Raw genomic sequence first — 9,333 nt, 5'->3', positions numbered from 1 at the left:
TCTGTATTTAAGATGGAAAATAGATATAATATACGTGGATATTATAATAGGAGAAATTTTGTCGTGAATTACGGTTGCTACTTTAGTCCTCATTTATTTGTCCGTTCTTACCTTTATTAGGAGTGGTAGGGATAAGGTAAAAGAGGCGAATGGAGGTTACTGTTATATTAGCAAGCTGGATGGACCACTTTATTAGATTAGGCGAAAATATATGGCGCAACATTCAAGTAATTTATATATCGATTTCTAGAAAGTATGTTGACTTCTTATATTTATAATTGTGCTTATTCGACCAGAACAAAATCTTTTCTACCTGTTTACTAGTCATTTAGTGAACATTTTATGCATTTATATTGTTTGTTTGTACTTTGCTTTCGTTATGTCCTTATGACCGTCTGTCCTTCTGCGCCACTAGCATCTAAAGACTCTGTATTCGTACGGGTATGAAAATAGGCCTAAATCTAAAAAACAAATACCTTAAAATCAGCCCGTGACCTATGTGAAGCTTTCCAAAAAAGATAACTCAATCTGTACAGCAGTTATTAAAATTTTAAGCTTCAGACAAAAAAAACCTTACCACTTTATATAATAGAATTACTAGCTGCGGCGCCCCTAGCATCTAGAGGCTTAGTATAAAGAATGGGAAAAGGAAGGGCAGAAAATAGCCTAATACCATCCCAGAACCAACGTGAAACTTCCCAAAAAAGGATAACTCAAACAGTAGTTATTAAAAAATTAAGCGTCAGACCAAAAAAACTTTCTAATTTATACAAATAGGCTTACGTTACAAATATTATTTTACTAGGTATCATTTTACGTATTTTATATTTATTTTCCTTTGTTAAAATGGATTTAATCGTTCTTGGTGGTTTGATAATAATTTCCCCCTTTTCCCTTTCATTAGTGGTCAAAGTTTACTTACAAGAACAAGTAAAACCCATCGCAGCGTAGAAAATGAATACAATATCCTTTAATATAAAGTAGTAAGCTTTCTTCTTTTCGGGTAAGCTTCTCTGGAAGGTTTTTTTCTATCTTGGGGGAGGGTATCTACTCTCACCCAATAAAACTGACACCTTTCCCCTCAAAAAATATTTATTTATCTTTTTAAAAAATCTCAAATTGAACAAGGGGGGTTCATGGGGTTCAAAGGTTTTTATTGAGTTTTACAACAAATATTTCTAAAAAGATTTTAAAGCAAGTTATCACTATAACATAAGAACAGGAAATTAGTGGGTATTTGTCATTGTACTTTTAAAACTTTTGTACATTCTCTGACTACTTGGAATCTATCACCAATAACTCTCATACAGTAGCTGTACTATAAACAATTATGTGAAAGCTATCAAAGGATCTAAAGGGATAAGACAATAGCTGATAAATTGATGTACATCACTGCACTAATCACGAAACACAAAATAACCCCTTCTGTAGAATAAAATTAGTGGTTGAAACGTTTGAACTTTGAACTTAATAAATCAACCAATCAAAATTCAATCAAAGTCCCCAAAGTTGTGAGCCAACGAATAAAACGTTATTTTTAAACTTTGGGGACTAGTAAAATAAACAGCCAACTGTCCCATTTTAAAAAAAGATACGCACAAAAAGTAATCTTTCCATACGGAAAAAAAAGTGTACCTATGTTTTTCCAAAACAGTAAAAAAATCAACTATTGCTCATATTTAATAATAAATAGCATCCTTTTCAATCAAAAGACATAATTTCACATATTTGCTACTGAAGAAAAAAAAAATTTGCTGTTCTGAAAATCGTTGAAAATGTGTAAAAAAATTTCTGAACGCATAAAGGTGCAACAGCTATTTGATTTGAGTAATGGGGAAATACGATGACTAATCCCACACAATTTTAAATAAAGGTTAATAAATTAAGTGGACTATTACGTTTAATTAATATAATTATTAAAATCTAAATACTTTTTTTTAAAAGCTTAAATGAGTTTAAATAAAGAAGGTTATTTGTCTGAATGGAGGTATGTCCGCCAGAATCTCGTAAACGGCTGGACCAATTGTCCCACAATTTACAGGTTCATTTACTGAAAAATTTAGCACAGAAAATAACCTTTCATTATTTCTAAATAAATTGAAAATAGGGGGGTGGGGAAGTTTTTCGTTTGTTAATTACTTTAGAATTAGAGGTAATTACGATAGAATATATAAGGTAGTGTGTCGCCCCGCAGGGTTAGGGTATCCCGCGCGGGGTAGGCATAAAAAACCTATCACCTTATTTTCAATTTCTTTCAAAACTAAGTGAGGATACAGTACTTTGAGGGAAAGCACAGTTTACTGGTGCAGGTTTTATGCTATTTGGCGAGGTGGGGGGGGGGGGGGGTACCTATTGCACAATTAATAATTTTTACTAAATGTATTTATCTAATCCTCTTTGTTATGTTATTAAATTTTAGATTAAATATCAAAATTTGAAATTACCAACAAAAATATAAAAATAAAATTGGTCAAACAATGAGTAATAAAAGATAATCCAAATTGAAAAAAATAAGTTTTTTTAGAAAATGAAATTATGTACTTTTAGTTGTTTTAAACAAAGACAATTTTGCACCTAAGTAGCGTAGCAACAATAAAAAATGGCTGACATTACACATTAGGTAAAAATATGATTCTATTTTGATTCAATAAAGTCTAAGCAAGACATTTTGAATATATATAGCACAATCCCTTTAATGTGTCATTTATTGGTCAGTTTGTTCATCCAGAAAGAGGGGGGGATTGGGTAGCAAGCTACATGATAATCTGGCGTAAGATCAAATGAATAATAAATCAATTGTCATACATAATTATCAATAATAAAATTAAAGTCATAATAAAGGCTTTCTTTAAAAGGTAATTTTGAAAATACCGTCCATGTTTTTACTAAATATATTAAACATATAACATTTCTATTTATAAAAACAAAGCAATGCTGTAGCATAAATATAATACTTTCTATGTATGCATAAAGAAACTTTTTGCTTCCTTTTTTTTATAGCAAAGCTATTCTATAGGTCTTTTGTAAGTCTGTATAATAACTGAATTCTTGCATAAATTGTAGCTTTCAAGCAGTAAAGGAAGATAATTTTGGTTTTTAATTATTAGTATTATTATCTCTCTCTCTCTCTCTCTCTATCTATCTATCTATCTATCTATCTATCTATCTATCTATCTATCTATCTATCTATCTATCTATCTCTCTCTCTCTCTCTCTCTCTCTCTCTCTCACCCTCTCTCTCTCTCTCTCTCTCTCTCTCTCTCTCTCTCTCTCTCTCTCTCTCTCTCTCTCTCTCTCTCTCTCTCTCTCTCTCTCTCTCTCTCTCTCTTTCTCTCTCTATCTTTTCTCTCTCTTTCTATCTCTTTTCTCTATATCTCTCTCTGTCACTTTCTTTCTTTATTTCTCTATCTTTCTCATTTTTTTCCTTTCTTGTCACAAAAAAAAACTTCGTTCACTATGTATTAATAATTATCCTTGTTTAGTTGGCAAAAGAAACGTATGAATATGAAAGGTTAATATGAATGCTACTGAGCATCAGGGAGGGAGGGGACATTGGGCTGTTTATTACACTAGTCCCCAAAGTCTTAGTAGTTTATAATAAGTTGGCTTAACAACATTGGAGACTTTCAGTGAATTTTGAGTGTCCAAACGTTTCAACAACTAATTGTAATCTACAAAAGGGGTAATTGCGTTTAATATCATTCGGGACGTAAATCTATTTATCGGCCATTGTCTAATCCCTTTAGATCCCAGACTAAACTTACAGGAAAAATCCTTTAAATTGCAAGTAGATTCTTATAAACATAAACCCTAAATCCCCACTTTTAAAAATGAAGCTTTTCTATATTTCAGTTCATACGTCTGCAATGGATAGCTTTGCAAGTCAGAATCGTTCTACTAATTTTAAACAAAGGATAATGATTCTTTATAAGACAAGAAGACAGCGTGGTACCTTGTATAATTAATCTTGATTTTCTAATATTCCTAGGACGATACGGCATATTTAATGAAGCATTTCTGTAATAAAGTCTTACAACTGTAAGTAAGTTTTATTGTTGCAATTTTTAACTTCTTTTTAAAAGAAAAGTCTAAATGAACGTACAGACTTTCTGGTGATGATTATAGAGTTGATACACTACCTAAATTGTACCTAACTTTTTAAGGAATCATCATGCAAAGTTTGAAATCGATAGGACAATTCTAGCGTGTCTAAATTAAGGAAAAGAGATTACTGTCCCGGACGACCCTAATTATAGAAAAGCTTCACTTTTAAAAATTACAACAAATAAAATTTTAAAATTTTCTAGAATTATGTAAAAATCTAGGTTTCAAAGAATTTCTTATGAATAAATTTAAATACTAATACAGTTTGTGACATAATTCAATATTAGAACTTGTCTTATTATGGACAAAAAATCATTTGAAAAAAAAGGTGTAACATCTAGGTATCGGTTTTAAAGAAAATCTTCATTTGTTTTGTTTAATATAAAAGATATTCAATCCCCTAATACAGGATGAACAAACTGATAAATAAATGAGGTCCATATTAGGAAGCTAAATATCTATCATTTATATGTTAAGCTTTGCATTTATGGATATTGTCATATATCTTTGTTTTTTAGTATGAAATTGAAATACCCACTTCAAAAATAAAAGTAAAAAAGATTCTAATTTTCCTACTGAAACAAGTAAATCGAACAGTATCCTATAAAACCTATTGGGCCGCTTTATTCAAATTGTTTTTAAGATTTTTTTGTTCTGATTCAAATCATTAGAAATGTAATCTATAATACAAAGTAGTCTATTATACAAAGTAGAACGATATCAGTCTGTTTGTTTGTCTGTGTGTTTGTCTGTTTGTTTGTTTGTAGCGAAGGATCTCGCTAACCGCTGAACCAATCGGGTTCTTCTTTACAAGGTAGCTTCTCGTAGGTCCCGGGAAGAATTATAACTATTTTCTACCCCCCCCCCAAATTTTCTTTTTAAAACTAAAATTAAAATAGAGGGTCGAATCCCCCCCCCAAAGCAAATTTTTTTTTTAGATTTATTTTTTAATATCTAAATTACGAAAAATTGGTTTGATCAAACCTCTTGGGGCAAAGCCTCTAGAGGCTAGGGGCGAAGACGCTAATTTATTATTAAAGCACTAACTGCCACTATACGACTTAGTGATACAAAGAAATCGGTAAATCAACCCTTTTGATTACACACCCTTTGTAAAGTCCTAACTGTGTATGATAATGGGTTGCGCCTATTTTGAGCAAGACATTCCCCCTTACTCTTAATATTTATGTCACACATCTGACATAGTAGCTATAGGTACAAATTTCAACGTCTTTAGTTATACCGCAGTTATTCCAGCCCGTTAACCTCCCCAACGACAAGCTGATACGAGTTTAGCTACAGTCGCGGGTTATGGGGAGGGGCGAATAACACTGTAGTTAATGGGAAAATGCGCGAAAAAAAACTAACCGCGCCCATTTTCTTCATCATTTTCCAAACAAACAATAATTATAAGGTTCAAACCTTAGAAACAGAAAACAAGATTGAAAATTTCCTAAAATTGCGCAGCTATGATGAATATCTTTTTTTTTAATTTGGGGATAAATTAGAGATACGATAGAGTAGATAAAAAAAGTAAAAAAGCAAAGAAAAAACTTTTAAAGTTAAAATGAATAAAGGTAGTACAAAAATGCATTTAACAAAATCATTGAAGACAGATATACAGACAAAGTTGCCTATAATAAAATTACGTCCAACAATACAAATGACCAATGATACTGGCCTATCATTTGTCATTTAATTGTATGACGTAAATTTTTATAGGCACAATAAGCTGTGTCGTCATTCTCATATAGCAGCTAATAAAATTACATGTTCTTAATATCGTTATATATGGAATGCGAACCAAACGGACAAACTGACGATTATCTATAAGTGTATAGTAGCTTTGTAATATTTAATGTGATTCAAATAATTGATTCAAAGAGTAGCTGCGCTTTCAAAAAAAAGTGGGCATGAAAATTTTCCGGCGTACTTTACAATCTAAAATCTATCAAAATGTATTTCTCAGAAAATCCACCAAAAAAAATAGGTTTGATTTGATTTTATTGTCCAATTAGCTTTTTATTACAAGCTACTAATTCATTGTCTTTCTTTGTTTTCAAAATAAAATTTACCTAAAAAGAAGTTGATTGATATTTACTTGATTTGAAAGTAGCGAATCAACTTTAAAATTTTGTTAATCTTTGAATTGTCTTAAGATGATTACATCCAATTATGATAAGCAAAATTTTGTGCAATATTATTGGCGAAAATTTTTGCTAACCAACCAAGGGTATCCAAAATTGTTAAGCCAAAAAAGGTTTTACTATATATAAACATTTATACCAATATTATTTGCAGTCCATTGTCCCCTCCCTCCCGCGCGGTAATTTGCGAGTTAGATTATTTATAATACAAATTGTTGAAACTTATTTATTTTAGTATAAATCACATTCTATCTCTGATCTAATATAACTTATACAGTTAGATTCACGAACTGATTACAGTAAATTGGAAATGAAGAAATAATACTGTTTTTAGGCTTATCCATTAATAATTTTTTTTTTGAGATAAATCTTATTTAATTTACTAGTGGCTTATTTCTCTAGCCTAATTTGAGTAAAATTCTTCTTTTTAGATTCCTATAATTATTAGGCATGATTTCTAAATAATCTTGATGTAAATTGGTTGATGCTCTATATTAGTTCATTTTCATTTGTCTAACCTTTTAATATGATAAGATTTTTTTTATGGATGTTAGATCCTTTTTATTTTTTTAACTTAGTGAATCATCAATAATAAAAGTAGAACTATGTCTCTGCGTCCGACCATCTGGCTGTTTGAAGCTTAAGATCTCCGTAACTCTTCTATTCAGGGAATATAGAAACTGGTTTTGCAGCGAAGTTCCCAGAGGCTTACAAAGTGATTGATTTAAAACTTTCATTACACATTAATCTATTCTTGTATCTGACTGTTTTATATGTGCTGTGCGTAGCAGGAAATTTTTGATCAAAACTTTGGTTTCAAACATTTCTTGCAATTTTCCTTCTCCCTCTTCTACCAAATATACATTATATATCCTATCTATAATACAAAGTAGAACGATGTTTGTTTGTCTGTCTGTTTGTTTGTCTGTCTCTCTGTTTGTTTGTAGCGAAGGATCTCGCTAACCGCTGAACCGAGCGGGTTCTTCTATCGGTAGCTTCTCATAGGTCCCGGGAAGGTTTATAACTATTTTCTTGGGGGGTGGGACACCCCTAACCCCTCCAAAAAATGAAAAATACCCCCCCCCCCTCAAAAAAAATACGAAAAATTGGTTTGATCAAACCTCTTGGGGGAAAAGCCCCTAGAGGCTAGGGGCGAAGCTGCTAGTATGTGTATAAACTAACGTATCAGGATAATAGGTGTGTATCTGTTCTAAAAGATCTCGTAAAAGGCTTGCAGGATTTTCTATGTAATAAGATTGTCAGATTGGAAGGTAAAACTCTTCTCAAAAAATATTTTTAAAATTTATGCTTTAAAAGTTTTTGTTAAAATCTTAGTCGATTCTGTTTTATAAGTAGTTTTTTCTTTTCTCATGGACAAAGAAAAGAATTCTTCTATTGATATACATAAATTATCAAATTTTCCGATTCTAAAAGTAAATCCTAGAGTCATTTAAAACTTTGAAATCACAATTGCCTTGTAACTTAGATACTTCATTACAGGCATTTCGTTAAATCCTTGAATAATTTTTACTAGTGAAACTATTCTTTCATTCAAAATGTCCATCAATCCGTCCGTCTGTGGATATATTAAAAATGGGTAATTTCTCCTCAATTTAGCTTGCTAATAGGGACCCCATTCATTGTTCAGGCCGTTAATTCACTAGAAGGGGTAAAGAGAAATAATGGGGGGTATCATTATTTTAGCCAACAGTGAGTATAACTTTCTTAGAGTACATAAAAATCTGGTGTAACATCCAAGTAGTAATAAATATTTCAGCATCCTATAAACATTCTACTTGTAGGAAAGCTTAGCTGTAATAAATTGCATGTGTGGTAAGACGGCAGCATACGGACGGGCATTATACAGAGTTGCTACGCAGTGGCTTATCTAATCAAGCCTTCTGCGCTAATCCTATTATCACCATTCACCCCTGCCCGCTGAGACCCCACAGGCAGCGGTCAGATTGGACTGGCTAAGAGGGGGAGGGACGCGGCCACCTTACAACCCCGCGCCCCAGGCAACTATTCTACCGGGAGGTGGTTACCTTCCCCTTTACTGCAGCTTACCCCACAGATGCCTACCGCCGCAGGGCTCCGCCCTTGTCTCCCCACACCCCCATCAACCTAACCTATTGTTATCATCTATTTTTGTATATATAGTAATAACCCTATTGTAAATGTATTCAGTTTTAAATATATCTTTGTAGTAGTAAATACTGCTAGTTCTTTATTGGTAGAATTCTTTAAGGCTAGGGGCTCGTTGGATTCGAACTCACGACGGTAAGCTGAAACGCTTCAACTTACCACATCTTGGTGTCAGCGTGTTTCAATCGAGCCCTGCAAAAACTAGCCAATTCTACCTCTGATTGGACCCTTTTGCAAGTAAGGGGACAGTCAGCCGCCAACTAAGAAGCCAACTGACCCGCGAGACGGCCTTTTTAGGTCGATTTTCCATCATTTTGAACACATTATGTAGGCCTCTGGCCTACGGCAAGCAGATTTAGCCTGCTAAAAGCGCCAGTTGACGGCGTTTTCCGTACCGTGTGGGAGCGGCGCTAGGTGCCCAACCACGGTAATCGGATAATTTAGCTCAGACGGCTACAGAACTGAGTCTATTTTGGCACGTGTAGCTGGGACAAGCCCCAGGACACCCAGGCCAAACCTCCGAGACGGACAGCTACGTAGCTGGTCTCCCTGAGAAGGCGATGTGTGGCTGCGAAGCTTCAGCACACAAGTAAGGCCTACCACTGCGACGGATAGCAGAATTCGAGCCCAAGGAGCGGCAGGACGGGACATTCCCTGCCGTCACCCCCCCAGGATTCGAACCCACGGCGCTGCAGGACGGGCCATTCCCTGCCGCCACCTCTCTGGATTCGAACCCGCGGCACTGCAGGACGGGACATTCCCTGCCGCCGCCACTCCAGACACAACCCACCGGCGCTTGCAGGACGGACATTCCCTGCTGCCACCGCTTCCAGAATCACCCTTAGAGCTCCTAGTGATAACTACACATCAGTGTTTATAAATGTCAACCAAGTGATAAAATATAAAATTGTTGACCCAGTGATTTGATAAGCTCTAG

Source organism: Acartia tonsa, chromosome 9, assembly GCF_053477335.1.
Source record: "Acartia tonsa isolate MP-2025a chromosome 9, ASM5347733v1, whole genome shotgun sequence".
Lineage (NCBI taxonomy): Eukaryota > Metazoa > Arthropoda > Copepoda > Calanoida > Acartiidae > Acartia > Acartia tonsa.
Note: the sequence above shows the minus strand (reverse complement) of the source record.